Source organism: Molossus molossus, unplaced genomic scaffold, assembly GCF_014108415.1.
Source record: "Molossus molossus isolate mMolMol1 unplaced genomic scaffold, mMolMol1.p scaffold_m16_p_13, whole genome shotgun sequence".
Taxonomy (NCBI): Eukaryota; Metazoa; Chordata; class Mammalia; order Chiroptera; family Molossidae; genus Molossus; species Molossus molossus.
The window spans coordinates 72,685,778-72,702,050 of NW_023425348.1; the positions used below are offsets into that span (position 1 = coordinate 72,685,778).

Consider the following 16,273-nt stretch of genomic DNA (forward strand, 5'->3'; position numbering starts at 1 on the left):
TGTGCTAGAGCTAAGCATGTCGTACGTGCTCAGTGTGAAACAGATTTCTCTCGGTTGAATCAGGGTTAGCATATCCCACATGCTTCATATTTTCCAGGCACTGAGTTACTGGTATTTTCCAAAAATTATTTAATTTCATTCTAATAGCAAGCACCTTTGAGAAAGATACTATTATTATTATCATTTTATACAGGAAGAAATGAAGTCTCAAAGATGTTAATAAGGATCACATTTGCTCCAACACCCATGCTCTTAACCTCTGCTTCCTTTTATTAGAGATAGACAATCTCTGCTTTTTCAGCCTTGATATTTGAACTAGAGGTGTTAAAAGTAGGACTCTAGCCCTGGCTGGTTTTGCTCAGTGGTTAGAGCATCGGCCTGGGGTCCAGAGAGACCCGGGTTCGGTTCCTGCTAAGGGCATGTACCTCAGTTGCAGTTTGTTCCCGGCCCTGGTTGGGTTGTGCGGGTGGCAGCGACTCGATGTGTCCCTTTCATGTCGATGTTTCTTTCTCTCTCTCTCTCTCTCTCTCTCTCTCTCTCTGAACAAAAAATGGAAAAAATGTCCTCATGTGAGGATAAAAAAAATTAAAAAAGAAAAGTAGGACTCTAAAAACAAACCACATTTTTTCTTTTTCTGAAAACACATGGAAGAGGCTCTCAAAACTCCTTGAGTTGAATCATCAGTCCATTGGTCCACCCATCCATCCATCTAGTCATCCATTCATCCATCACAGCAACCCTCTTCCCCTCTGGTTTATGCCAAGTTCGTAGGGAAAGAACAGGTATATCCTACAGATTGGCGGGTGGAATAAGAGGTGCTGTAGAAACTCCACTCTAGACTTACACAGGTAAAGCAGAGGATACACACTAAAATTCCTGGAAGGACCAGGCAGGAAATACAAATGAGTGAAATCAGAGAGAGTGTGCGATATCTATACAACAGGGACTGGGGTCCTTGATGAGCTCAAACACAGCCCTGCCTAAAGGGCAGCAGCCATGACTCAGCTCTAAACTATTGTTGCCACATGGGAACACAGGTTCGTCACCGATAAATCATTCCACTTTTCGAGAAATGCCAGAAATACTGACTTTTATGCAAAAATCTCATTTTAAATGTTACCTACTCCAACTTTTGGGAAATGGTGTGAGTCAATACAATATGCTGTGTCAAGGGGAACGACTTCCTTTCTTGATCATTTCTCATGAGAAGAGACATCTATAAGAGTATCACCTGGCCTCTACCCACTCTTCCTCCCCCAGTGGGGAAAAATAACTCACCTGATGGATAGGTTTGGAAGTAGGAACTGGGTGTTTATAATTCAGAGCCTTTCTCTCCCTTTCCCTTTTGAGCTACCTACCCACAGGGTTCTGCCCTGGTGAAGGGAGCCTACCCCAGTCCAGTGTGGGTAAGTCTCAAACTGTGGATTCCATGTTAGAGACCTGTTGGCTTTCCACTGTAAGCCATATTCCCCAGTATCCACTTCTCATTAAGGCGATGCATCACCTTCATCAGCTTGCTCTTTGTTCTTTCTTCCCAGTAGGCTCACAGATCAGGCAGAGAATGTGCCCTATTTATTGGGTATACTTCCAGACCCCTGGAGTCAGCTCTGGTCCCAGACCATATATTTGCTCCCTCTGTCTATAAACCAAATCTTGGGATGCGGGATTAGGGCCTGCTATATGCCACTGGGGCAAAGGCCGGAGCGATGCTTAGAACCTTGAGGGTCTTCTGGTGATACTTCGAGGTGGCTCGTGGAGAGATGGGGTGGAGAAGATAGAGGAGATTGTGGTAAGAGAAGAGGGAGGGGAGATGCAAAAAGAGGGTCAACAAGATACCCATTAAAGGGGGACAGTATGTGGACTGGAGAATAACTCAGCAGGAAAGTACAAGAATGTTTTGCACCATCTTCTGAATATTATTTGTGTTCAGAGTCACCTAATAGTGAGGTTATTTTCTTTCAGGTAATGGTCTGTACTCACCCACCCTTCCTAGGGGTAACACAAAAATAATAACATCTCCCATGACTCCTTCACAAGGTTAAAAGGATCAAATAAATTATCTTCGGAGAGTCTGACCATAAGACCCTGTTACCTGTACCATCAATAATATAATTCAAGATGCCAAGAAGAATCAAACTTACTTTTTCTGAAATTCACTTTCCAAAACCCCAGAGAACTAAAATCAGATCTTCTCTTCTTGAGGATGATTTAACAGCCATTGGGAACAAGAAAAAATAATGTCTAGAAAAAAATATTAAATAGCGAAGTAAACCGTTTTGAGGCTCGTTTATTGAACACTTATTGAGCATTTACTATGTGGCTGTCCTGGTCTGAGAACTGGGCGTGCAAAATTGAGTAAGTACTCGGAACAAAGAGGTTAGAGTGGTGGCAATTTCCGGCAATTCAATGTGCTGTGTTTTTATTTTGTCTTATTTTAACTGAAAGTATATTTTTAAGGAATGTTTGGGAATAACAGCCGTATAATAAAATATGTTTTGTTTTGCTTCCTTTAGCTGTTATTTTATGACAGCACTGACCTTCTGACCAGAAGCAAAATTCTGGCCTTTCTAAATATCCCATACTGCCCGGGCTTAATGGGTTTTCAAAATAAATGGATTGGATTTCTCAACCTGTCAAAATACAGAGCATGAGGGCTTTTTTGAACTTGAGAGACCTCCTCTGAGTGCAGATTCAGAGTCCACCATCCGCGCAGGGAAGCTGAGAGCCATCTTATCAGCAACCTGTTATTTTTGATGGAAGCAGAGGTGACCAGGACAAAGAAATGAGCTCAGGGAGGTCAGACTAACTTAAACATGATGTCACCCAGGGCAATCAAGGCATCAGACGCCTCAGATGCTCCAAAAGGAGTTTTAGAGGATTTTTAACCCAGGCATAAACCTAAGCCCCACTTGACAGCTCTAGCAGGACCATCCCTGGGAAAGATGCCACCAGGAAGATGATCCCAGGAGCCCATGATGGATGAATAAGTACAAGCTTAGCTATAAAACGATGCGCTGTGTTGTCATTAACAATGGAAGGACAGAAAGACCAGCCTGGATTTGCACCCCAGCTTCACAGCTTCCCAGCTGTGACCTTGAACAAGGCCTCAGTTTCCCCATCTGTGAAACGGAGCTGATATCGGTACCAACTTCACAGGACTGTCAAGATGGTCACATCCAGGTAGAATAATTACTCCAGTAAACGGAAGCCCAAACAGTCCGTGTGGTTGCTTCTTGGTTATATCCAGCATCTGTCATCAAGAGAGTCTCCCTGTATATTAAGAAATGTCAAAACCGGATTAAGTGGAAATTGTGATTTTTCATGGTTGACCCCTGTTGGCGTGTTTTTGTGACTATATGCCAGATCTCACTTAGAGAGATTGTATAAAGTGCAACTGGAGGCCTTTCGTGACTGTGAAGCCATTGTAAAATGACCCCTTCCCACTTCACCCCTAACCCACAGCCCTGCTCTCGCTCTGTGTATGAGAGGGCTTTAGGAGTGTTTCAGCCTGGCTCCTCATATCTTCTCCCCACTGTCTTACACGCTGTGCAGCTTTTAAGTATCTGATCCCAAAGGGAAAGGGGGAACAGAGGGTCCCAGAGGCCATTTACTATGTTGAAGGGACAGAGAAGCCCTCACCCAGAGGCAGCCTCCTCTGCAGGAAGTATGTTTATTTCGCAATTAACAAAAGCAAAGAGAAACCATTCTAGAGAATGTTTTTCCCTCAAGGCCACAGGATTTAAACCTCCCTGTCACCCAGCCATTGCTCTGAATGAATTACAGGAACCAATTATTCTGCGAGCATGTGCGGCCTCTGTTGGAATAGACTCCACGGAGCTCTTCTGCGCCTCTCTCGGAGGCAGGGTGGGGGCTCTTGTCAAGGTCAGCCAAAAGCATCTTACATGACTCAGCACAGACCCAGAGTCTGAATGGGGTGGGGAGTGGGGGGGGGGTGGCAGGAAGAACAAGAAAGGGAAGAAAGGAGGGAGGGAGGGAGGGAAGGAAGCAGTCAATTACTAACTCCACCTGGCCACGCCAACAGCTCATCCAAGACACTTGCAGAGTGGGTCTGAGGATCATGGGACATGTATCAGAAGGGGGCACATGAGAATTCAGCTCAGACTACGCTGGGTAGGGGTGCAGGAACCTACAGGGATGAGTGCACATTTCCATTTTGTTGGCTCCAGGTCCTAGCAGATCATTAAATGGACATCAAGAGCTGTCCCTGATACTGGGAATTACAACATAGAAGGTTTCCCAGCCAGGATATGAAATAAATCATGGAATGAATGCCCATGGACAAAAGGAAATGCCTATCAGCACTAGGCCAGTAAACAACCCGGGCTTTGATAACATAAACCAGAGAGGGTTGATGTGGCCAGTTTATATGCTTCTGTCTGTTACTGTGCATCGTGATCCAGGGAGCAATGTTCGTAGCATATTGAACTAGAAAAGGATAGTCCTGGAGTTCCCAAGTTTGTCTTCTTTTTATTCTTTATTATCACCATCACCTTGACCTTCGCCACCAACATTGTTATCATTATTGATTATTTTTATCATCATTCCTTGCCTGTGCACAGTCTCTCACAATTTACAAGGAACTTCCGCATCCGCTATGACAACTTGATCATCACAGCAACTCTCGGAAGTGGACAAGGCGGTAGTAGTCTTCTCATGTTCCCAATGGATAAACCAAAGCTGGCCCTAAATCATACTCAGGTTCAAGTCTCTTGTAAGTCCATTTTCAATACTACAATTTTACTCTGAGCATATCAAAATATTTAAGGACTGATAAGGCATGGGTACTGACCAGTCAGTACAGACGCTAGCCATGACTATGTATGAAGATAGTTCTGGTTCATACAGCTGAATACCAGAGGCCACTGTTCTAACCACTACAACATTCTATCTTTTGGTCCAGCCTTCTCTGTCATTTCACCTAAGTTCTTCATTTTCCAGATAAGATTGCAAGATGAGGCGTTAAGAGGTGAAATGGTGGGGTTGTAATAATAAAGAAAGAGCTTCCAATCGTGTCTTCTTTGACCATCTTGAGAGAAGACCATGGGGGAAGGAGCTGGGGTAGGGTGGGAGGGCATGGGATCTATCACATGGGTTTGTGGGCTGAATGAAGTCACCACCCTGCAGAGCTAGGAGGCTGAGTTCAGACCAAGTCTTTAGGGTGTTCTGAGGGAATTCACGTGGCTTTAGACAGAAGAAAAAGTCAGGACAGGAGCCAGGTGGAAATAGAATTGGAGTAGGAGCCAGTCCCGTGGGAATCAAATGAGAAGCCTATTTTTCCACTGGGGAAGAAGAGCATCTGCCACTTGCGTTTCCTAGCATGAGGCTGTGGGCACAGTGGCCTGGCTTAGCTACGGGGGTGGGGGTGGACGAGGGTGTTTTGATTAAAGCTAAAGAAAATGTGCATAATATGAACTCAGAGATTAATAGAAGATAAATCAGATTTTCACTTTCTCAGAAGCTATCCTCCCTATTTTCCATTAAGGAATGTTGCTCATTCTATTTTCATACTTAGTTTTATCAACTTTTCCTATGTACTATTCTTTGAAAAAGATTTTTTATTTCTTTTTTTTAAATCCTCACCCGAGGATATTTTTTTCCATTTATCTTCAGATAGAGTAAGAGGGAGGGAGGGAGGGAGAGAGAGAGAGAGAGAGAGAGAGAGAGAGAGAGAGAGAGAGAGAAACATTGATGTAAGAGAGACACATCAACTGGTTGCCTCCCATACGACCCCAACCAGGCAACCAGGGCCGGAACCGAATCACAACACGTGCCCTTGACCGGAATTGAATCTGAGACTCTTTGGTCTGCAGGCCCACACTCTAATGGCTGAGCCAAACTGGCCAGGGCGATATTTTTTTTTTATTTCAAAAGTAATATACATTCACACTTAAAAAAATTAATATAGATAAGCAAAAAAAGAAAAAGAAAATTAAAATAATCACCTCTGATTTTTCCACCCAGAAAAAACTTGGCTTAATATACTGATACATACATCCTTCTAGACATTGTCCCATACACAATCAATTATGATGATTTACAAATATTTCGTTATTTTATGCTGAATGTTTTCTCTACCTACTGTTCTTGAAGTTTAGGGACATTATCTTTGTTTGACAATGTATACCTAACACCAGGAATCTGAAAATATTTTATTGCATGGGTATCTTGTTGATATCGTAAAATCAGAGACAGAATAATATTTATTAGAAACATCCAAGCACAGGGCTCAGAAACAAATCGCTTGTGCCTGAGCAGCGTTCTGTGTTTTCAAAGTGGCCACGTAAAACACAAAGCCCAGTGAAACCATATATCACTGCTACATAAACAATAATAACAATTCTTGATTTATATCTTCATATTTTCTGCCTTGTTCTTGCAGAAAAGTTGGTAAAGGCTGATTAGACTGTTACACCTACTTTTTTTAGAAGATGGAAGATAGGAGAAAATATTACCACAACAAAGAGGGGTGGGAGAAGCCCAAAGGAAAATCTGGTTTTTAAAAACCTGGGACCTGTCAGCATGATATACAGCTCTGAAGATTAGAGCAAAGCAAAACAAATGTGTGAGCTAGTTCTTGGATCAAAAATTTCAATCATCTTTTGGGCTCACCTCTTAGGTGTTTGGATATCTGTAAATGATAAGCAAGATGGCAAACTAAAAAAAATATATATATATTCCGGAATGTGAGGCTTTTGGGTGAAATGGTAGCCGCCGCCTTCATCCAGAGAATTTCTATCCATGCGGGGAGCAGAGCTTAACATTAAGATAAAAGCATCTTCTTTTTTTATGATGATAATCTTGCTGGATTGATATGAAGCAGAAATGTGTGTAGAGATATGTCACTGAAGGGCCCCAGTTCCTCCATTTAAACAGGGAGTTATCTATCTATAAGAAATTCTTCTGCAGGATTTTTGCCAACACATATTATTATTAGGTGATTACTTCCAATAGAATTTCTACACAGTGCTTGGTTAATTAAATGTTGCATGCTGTAGGGTTGTAACTGTTTCAGAATGCACCAGTTTGGGACTTGTTGACATTTTAAGCATAGCATACCTGAGTCTTATATGGTTTTAAGAAGTGCTGCTGATCAACTCCCTAGTGTTTATCGAGATTTACTTGCCCAGAACTCAGCCAAGAGTTAGAAAAGAAATTCTCTTCTTAGAGAGTCTTCACCTGCAATGAGGAGAAAAGTCTTATTCATACTGAAACATAAGAAAAGATCTCCCTGGCTGGGTTGCTCAGCTGTTTAGAGCGTCATCCTGATACACCAAGGTTGCAGGTTCAATTCCTGATCAAAACACATATAAGAATCAATCAATGAATGCATAAATAAGTGGAACAACAAATCCATGTCTCTCTCTCTCTCTCACCCTCTCTCCCCTTCCTCTCTTTCTCTAAAATCAATAAATTAAGAGTAAAGAAAAGTCCAAAAGAGCTTAATGTTGAGTTTCTACTAAGAAAGTTTCAGAAAAGAAAAAAGCTGTTGTGGGCAAGAGAGCTAAATCTCGACACTGGTTTTTAGATGCTATGAGCAGTAAGAAAAGGAAAGAAAAGAAAACAAAAGAAACAAAGAAGCAAAAACGGATGTTCGATTTCATAATACCATATTCCATGAAAACAGGAAATGGAAGAAATTACAGGAAAAGGTGATGAAAGATGAGTGTGATAGAATGGGCAAAAGTGGAAAAGGATGCTGGGAATGGAAGAAAAACTGCTTTTTGTTTTTACTTTCTTAAAACAAATATTTACTGAACACCTGTTATGTGCCAGGCACTGTATTAGGTGCCGGGGATAAAGGTAAATAAGACAGACATGGTCCTCGCTAAAATGAGGAAGAGGAGCAATAAACAAGTAAGCAAATAAACAAAATGAATACAGCCTTTGTTAATTATTGCTAAAAACAAGACGACAGGCCCCAAATGGAGTCACTTAGGCTAAGCTCCATGTCACCAAACTGAGAGATAACCTAATTAAGGTTCCTGCTCTACCAGAGAGGGAATCTTTTTTTTTTTAACCCAAGATGCATTTTAAAAAATTAAAGAATAGATGACATATAATATTATATTAGTTCAGGTGTACAACATAGTGATTTGACATTTATATTCCTTATAATGTGATTACCACAATAAGTCTAGTAACCATCTGCCACCATTTAAAGTTATCACAATAATATTGACTATATTCTTTATGCTGCCATTACATCCCTGTGACTTATTATTTTTTTTAAATAACTGGAGGTTTGTACCTCTTATTTACCTTTACCTTTTTTACCCATGCCCCACCCTTTCTCCTCTGGCTACCATCAGTTGTACCTATGAGTCTGTTTCTATTTAGTTTTTTTTTTTTAATCTTTATTGTTGAATGTAGAATGTATTACAGATGTTCCTCATTTTTCCCCCATTGACCCCCTCCTCCCCACTCCCGCCCCCCTCCCACCTTTTCCCACACTATTGTCTGTGTCCATTGGTTATGCATATAAGTTCTTTGGTTTATTTCTTCCCACCCCCCAACCCCCTTCCCTTTGAGGTTTGTCAGTCTAGCAATGAATTTGTACTTCTTAGTCCCTTCACCTTTTTCACCCATTCCCCCAACACCCCTCCCATCTGGCAACCAACAAAATGTTCTCTGTATCTATGAGAATGTTTCTGTTCTGCCTGTTCATTTTGTTTGTAGATTCCATTGTCGATAGATATGTATTCATTGCCATTTTGTTGGTTCATATATTTTATCTTTTTCTTCAAAAAGACCCTTCATCATTTCATATAATAACGGTTTAACTTTTTCTTGTCTGGGAAACTCTTTATATGGCCATCGATTCTAAACGACAACTTTGCAGGATAGAGTAATCTTGGTTGTAGGTTCTTACTTTTCATCACTCTGAATATTTCTTGCCACTCCCTTCTGGCCTGCAAAGTTTCTTTTGAGACATCAGCTGACAGCCTTATGGGAACTCCCTTGTAGGTAACTAGCTGCCTTTCTCTTGCTGCTTTTAAGATTCTCTCTTTGTCTTGAACCTTTTGCATTTTGATGATGATGTGTCTTGGTGTGGGCCTCTTGGGGTTCATCTTGTTTGGGACTCTCTGTGCTCCCTGGACTTGTATGTCTGTTTTCTTCACCAAGTTAGGAAAGTTTTCTGCCATTATTGTTTCAAACAGGTTTTCAATGTCTTGTTCTCTTTCTTCTCCTTCTGGCACCCCCAAGATGCGAATGTTGGCATGCTTGAAGTTGTCCCAAAGGCTCCTTACACTACCCTCATTTTTTTGGATTCTTTTTTCTTTTTGCTGTTATGATTGGGTGTTTTTTGCTTCCTTGTATTCCAAATTGATGGTTTGCTTCTTGGATTTACATACTCTACTATTGAATCTGTGTAAATTATGCTTGATTTCAGTTAATGCCTCCTTCATTTCTGACTATGCATCCATCATTTCTGACTGATCCTTTATGCTCTTGAGGCCCTCACTAAGTTCACTGAGGTTCTCACTAAGTTCACTGAGCATCCTTATAAGCAGTATTTTGAACTCAGCATCTGTTAGGTTGCTTATCTCCATTTCGCTTAGTTCTTTTCTTGGGGTTTTGTTCTGTTCTTTCATTTGGGACCTGTTTCTTTGTCTCCTCATTTTGGCTGCCTCCCTGTGTTTGTTTCTGTGTATTATTTAACAAGCAGTATGGGGCTAGCTGACACCAGATGCTGCTTGTCTGAAAGAATTTAGTAAAAACCTGAAGCAGGATCCAAGACAGGCCAATCCTATGGTTAAGCAAGTGGCAACAGCTTGGGTGGGCCTGAAAGTTGGGTGGGGTGGGGCGGGGCCTCAGGGAGTCAGCAGGGTGGGGCTACCAGTGTGAGCCAGGTTGCTGGAGTCCCAGATATGGTGGCTGTCTGCTGCCCCTGGGAAGGGCTCACCAAAGGAACAAAGGCCTCTGACAGCACGTTTGTCCCGGAGAAAGCCACCTCTTCAGCCCTCGCTCCAGTGCCAAACAGCTCAGTTCTTCCCTGTGTGTCTCTGGTGCCCCTCGAGCTGCCTCCCCTCTGAGCTTAGAGGGAGAGAGTCCGATAAGTCCGTGCACGGGCCCTTTAAGGAGCTGCCTGGGGCTCCAGCCTCTTCAGCCTCCCTGAGCCTCAGTTCCCGCTGGTTTTCCAGCCAGAAGTTATGGGGACTCTCTTCCTGGCACTGGAACCCTGAGCAGGGTGTCTGGTGTGGGAGGGGACCCCTCAGTCCTCAGGGAGGACCTTCCCAGCCGGGGTGTCCTCCTGATTTTTATCCGCCACATGTGGATGTGGGTCCAGCCCATCCCCTCCGCCCTCCTACCAGTCTGGATGTGTCTGTTGCTTTAATTCCGTAGTTGTAGGACTTCCATTCAGCTTGATTTCAGGCGGTTTTGAATGTGGTTGTTCTGTAGTTTAGGTGTAACTTTGATGTGGTTGTGGGAGGACGGAGACCGCGTTTACCTACCCGCCTTCTTGACTGGAAGTCCTGTTTCTCTTTAGTTTTACTTATTTTGTTTTTTTAGATTCCACATATACGTGAAATCACGGGGTATTTGTCTTTCTCTGACATTTCACTTAGCATAGTATCTAGGTCCATCCATGTTGTTACAAATGGCAAGATTTCATTTTTTTTTTATCGCAGAGTAATATTCCATGGTATATATAGACCACATCTTCTTTGTCCATTCATCTATCAATGGGCTTCCATATCTTGACTATTGTAAATAAGGTTGCAATAATCATGGAGGTGCATATATTTTTTTGAATCAGTGTGTTTGTTTTCTTTGGATAAGTACCCAGAAGTAGAATTGCTGGGTCATGTGGGAGTTCTCTTTTTAATTTTTGAGAAGAACCTCCATCTGCTTTCCACAGTGGCTGCACCAGTACACAATCCCACCAACAGTGCACAAGGGTTCCCTTTTTCCACATCCTCGCCAACACTGGCTGTTTGTTAACTTTTTGATAATAGCAGTTCTGACAGGTGTACGGTAATATCTTTTATGGTTTTGATTTGCATTTCTCTGATGATTAGTAATGCTGAACGCCTTTTCCTATGCCTGTTGGCCATCTGTATTTCTTGAACAAATGTCTGTTCAGGTCCTCTGCCCAAGAAATGGAATCTTAAACCAGTCAATCGGTAATCTCCTGATTAGCACTAGATAGGTAATCTGCCTGATGAACTTCTGTGTCCTCTAAAGGAAAATGACCTGTGCGTAACCAGTGCACTGTTTCTGCCTAGTGTAACCTCCCTTCTCCTGCTCTCTTCAGCCTGTAAAATCTTTCATTTTGTACATCTCTTCAGAGCTTCATTCTATCTGCTAGATTGGATGCTGCCCAATGTTTAATCGTTGAACAAATCCAATAAAATGTTTTAATTTTATTCAATTGAATTTTGTTTTTAACATTACTATCAAGGAAACAAATAAAGGAATAAGGGAATTGGGGGAGACCTACTTTAGATGGAGTGATCAGCAAAGGTCTTACTGAAGAAGGCTCTTTAAAACTGAGACCAAAGAGCCCTGGCCAGTTTGGCTCAGCGGTTAGAGCGTTGGCCTGCGGTCCAGAGAGACCTGGGTTCGGTTCCCGCTAAGGGCACGTACCTCGGTTGCAGTTTGTCCCCGGCCCTGGTTAGGTCGTGCGGGAGGCAGCCATTCGATGTGTCCCTTTCACGTCGATGTTTCTCTCTCTGTCTCTTCGTCTCTCTCCCTCCCACTCTATCTGAACAAAAAAGAAAAAATGTCCTCGGGTAAGGATAAAAACAAAAAAACTGAGACCAAAGAAGAGGAGTGGCCACCACTCTGAGCTCTAGCTGTGAGGACAGCAGCGTGAAACATCGAGGCAGGAAGGAGTCTGCATGATTAAGAACTATTAGCAGGTGGCTATGGCTGCGGCAAACAAGTGTGCAGGCTTGGGGGGCAGGGGAAGGAGGGGAGAATGAAGACCCTGTATTGAGAACTTGGATCGTGTTGTAGTATCGGTGGGAAGCCAGTAACGAATTTTAAGCGGGGAGAGTCACAGAATTTGGTTTGTGATTTTGAAAGATCGCCCTGGCTCTACCTCACACCATACGTGCTAATTAACTCAAAAATGGATCAGAAACATAAATATATAAGAACTAAAATGATATACCATCTAAAAAAACAAACATAAGAGTAAAGTTTTGGATTAGACAGTGGTTTCTTAGCTATGACACCAAACACAAGCAGCAAAAAAAAGAAACAGATAAATTGGAATTCTCAAAATTAAAAACATTTCTGGTGCAGAGTATACCATCAAGAAAGTAAAATTACAATCCATGGAATTGGAAATAATATTTTAAATCATATATCTGATAAGCGATTTGTATCCAAAATATATAAAGAACTCTTATAAACTAAAAAAAACAAAACAAAAAAACAGATAATCCAATTTAAAAAGGACAAAGGCCCTGGCCAGTGTGGCTCAGCGGTTAGAGCACTGGCGTGTGGTCCAGAGACCTGGGTTCGGTTCCCGCTAAGGACACATACCTCAGTTGTAGTTTGTCCCTCCCTGGTTGGATCATGTGGGAGGCAGCCACTCGATGTGTCCCTTTCACGTCGATGTTTCTCTCTCTCTCTGTCTCTTCCTCTCTCTCCCTCCCACTCTATCTGAACAAAAAATGGAAAAATGTCCTCAGGTGAAGATTAAAAAAAAAGGGCAGAGGCCCTGGCTGGTTTGGCTTAGCAGTTGGAGTGTTAGCCACAGACCAGTGAGTTGTACGTTCTATTCCAGATAAGAGCACGTACCTCGGTTACGATTTGTCCCCGGCCCTGGTTGGGGTTGTGGGGGAGGCAGCCATTCAGTGTGTCTCTCTCATGTCAATGTTTCTCTCTCTCCCTTGCTTCCTCTTTCTCCCCCCCACTCTATCTGAACAAAAATGGAAAAGTATCCTTGGGTGAAGATTAAGAAAATAAAAAATAAATAAATAAATAAGGGCAAAGGACATGAATAGTCATTTCTCCAAAAATTATACACAATAAGCAAACATAAAGGTGCTCTGCATCACTAATCATTAGGGCAAATCAAAACCATAATGGCATATCACTTCACATCCATTAGTATAGCTATTATTAAAAACCAAACAAACCCAGATGCTACCAGGCACCGGGAGGAGGGAAGGTAATGGTACCAGGCACCGGGAGGGGGGAAGGTAATGGTACCAGGCACCGGGAAGAGGGAAGGTAATGGTACCAGGCACCGGGAGGACAGAAGGTAATGGTACCAGGCACCGGGACAGGGGAAGGTAATGGTACCAGGCACCGGGAGGAGGGAAGGTAATGGTACCAGGCACCGGGAGGACAGAAGGTAATGGTACCAGGCACCGGGAAGAGGGAAGGTAATGGTACCAGGCACTGGGAGGACAGAAGGTAATGGTACCAGGCACCGGGAGGAGGGAAGGTAATGGTACCAGGCACCGGGAGGAGGGAAGGTAATGGTACCAGGCACCGGGAGGGGGGAAGGTAATGGTACCAGGCACCGGGAGGAGGGAAGGTAATGGGGACAGAGTTTCAGTTTGGGAGGACGAAACAGTTCCAGAGATGGCGTGTGGTGACAGCTACACAAAGACATGAATGTATTTTATGCCACTGAACTGTAAGCTAAAGTGGTCATTGTTATGTTATGTATATTATATCATAATAAAGAAAAGTTTAAAGGGGAGATAGGGCAAGGATTTAAATAGACATTTTTTCTAAAGATTGACCAATAATCATGAGAAGATGCTCAACTTCATTAGTCCTTGGGAAATGCAAATTAAAACTACAACTAGTTCATATCCACCAGGCCGGGTATATTAAAAAAACAGACAATAACAAATGATGTAGAAAAATTGGCACCCCCATACATTATTGGTGGGGTTAGAAAATGATACAGCCACTTTGGGAAATAGTTTGGAAGCCCCTCAAAAATGTTAAATATAGCCCTGACCGGTTTGGCTCAGCGGTTAGAGCATCGGCCTGCGGTCCAGAGAGACCCGGGTTTGGTTCCTGCTAAGGGCACGTACCTCGGTTGCAGTTTGTCCCCGGCCCTGGCTGGGTCGTGCGGGTGGCAGCCACTCAATGTGTCTCTTTCATGTCGATGTTTCTCTCTCTCTCTCTCCCTCCCACTCTATCTGAACAAAATATGGAAAAATGTCCTCGGGTGAGGATTAAAAAAAAAAAAAGTTAAATATAAAAATAAACATGAATCAGCAATTCCAGTCCTAAGTATACACCCGAGATAAGTGAAAACATGTGTCCACACAAAAATTTATACACAAACATTCATAGCAGCATTATTCACGATAGCCAAAATGTAGAAACAACTCAAATGCCCATCAGCTGATGAATGGGCAAACAACAGGTAGGATATCCACACAATATAGTATTATTCTGCTATGAAAAGGAATAAAATACTGATACATGCTACAACATGGATGAACTTTAAAAACTATGGTAAGTGAAAGAAGTCAGCTACAATAGAACATATATTGTTTGATTCCATTAATACAAAATGTCCAGAATAGGCAAATCCATAGACACAGAAAGTAGATTAGTGAGTGCCAGGGGCTGGGGGAGGCAGGGGGCCTCTTTTAGAGGTGATTAAAATACTCTAAAATTAGATAGTGGTGATGGTTGCATAACTCTGTGAATGTATTGAAACCAAGTGAATTATACACATTAAAGGGTGAATTTTATGGTATGTGATTTACATCTCAATAAAACAGTTTAGGTTTTTTTTTAATCCTCACCCGAGGACATTTTTCCATTTTTTGTTTTATATATATATATATATATATATATATATATATATATATATATAATTTTTTTGTGTGTGTGGTACATGCCCCTAGCAGGAACCAAACCCAGGACCACAGGCTGACGCTCAACCGCTGAGCCAAACTGGCCAGGGCTGTTTTATTCTTTTTTATTCTCACCCGAGGACATTTTTTTTTTTTATCCTCACCTGAGGACATTTTCCCAATTTTGTTCAGATAGAGTGGGAGGGAGAGAGAGGAAGAGAGAGAGAGAGAAACATCGACATGAAAGGGACACATCGAGTGGCTACCACCCGCATGACCAACCAGGGCCGGGGACAAACTGCAACCAAGTTATGCACCCTTAGCAGGAACCGAACCCGGGTCTCTCTGGACCACAGGCCGACGCTCTAACCGCTGAGCAAAACTGGCCAGGGCTTTTGCATTTATCTTCAGATAGAGCGGGAGGGAGGAAGAGAGAGAGAAACATCTATGTGAGAGAGACACATCTAGTGGTTGCCACCCACACGACCCCAATTGGGGCCGGGGACGAACTGCAACCGAAGTACATGCCCTTAGCGGAAACCAAACCCCGGACTCTCTGATCTGCTGGCTGACGCTCTAACCTGAGCCAAACCGGCCAGAGCTCAATAAAACTGTTTTAAAACAAACAAACAACAACAAAGAAGTCCACCCTGGCTGCTCTATGGAGTAAGCAGAGAAAGGATCCTGGACGGAAGAAAGTGGAAGCCGGTGACCAGTGGGAAGCTCCTGCTGCCCTGTCAGGTGTGGCTCAGTTGGCTGAGCGTCATCCTCTGCACCAAAAGGTGGTCGGTTGACTCCTGGTCAAGGCTCATGCCTGGGGTGCACCTCGATTCCCCCACTTCAGGCAGCCCATCGATGTTCTATTCTCACGTCCATGTTTCTCTCTCTCTCTCCCTCCCCTTCCCTTCCTCTCTCTCTAAAAAAATTTTTTTTTTAATGAAGAAGAAGCTACTGCTGCCATCAAAGCAACAAGTGAGGTGACTCGGGGGTGAGGGGTGGTTAAGGTAAGCGGAAAGGGGGAGTGATGAGTGATGATTTGGTTTGGGTAAATGGATTGTAGGGTGGTGCCATTTGCCACCTTCCATTGGGGCGTCTTCCAGAGAGAACTGGGTGGGGTCTAAATGAAAAAACCTGCACTGAATCATAATCCCAGCCCTATTTATAATTATCCCCATTTATAATTGAATAAATGAGGCTCAAAGAAGTTAAAATAAATACCTTAAATAAATGCAATAAATACCTAATTAGTGCTGTGATTAACATCCTCTTGACTCTGAGACCCACACTCTTTACTGCATGCTGTAGGAGGAAAGATTTTTAAAGGTAAAAAAAAAAAAAAAAGAGGGAGAGAGAGAAATTGTGGGGGCAATACCAGAAGGAGATAAAGAGGGAAGGGTCTGGTATCCCATATGGAGCATTTTTGCCACCTGGTTCTTGCCTAATACCTTGTATATACTCTAAGAACC

The 16,273-nt window shown here is 42.7% G+C and overlaps 1 long non-coding RNA gene across 1 annotated transcript; it reads right to left on the reverse strand.

Annotated features, from left to right (window-relative positions):
• Positions 1 to 2,277: 2,277 nt before the first annotated feature.
• On the reverse strand, positions 2,278 to 14,081 carry LOC118628890. Its single transcript, XR_004959320.1, has 3 exons — positions 14,031 to 14,081; positions 7,078 to 7,197; positions 2,278 to 3,270 (listed from the first exon to the last, which is right to left on the reverse strand). It is a non-coding gene; the product is annotated as an uncharacterized LOC118628890 (long non-coding RNA).
• Between the last annotated feature and the right edge of the window lie 2,192 nt (positions 14,082 to 16,273).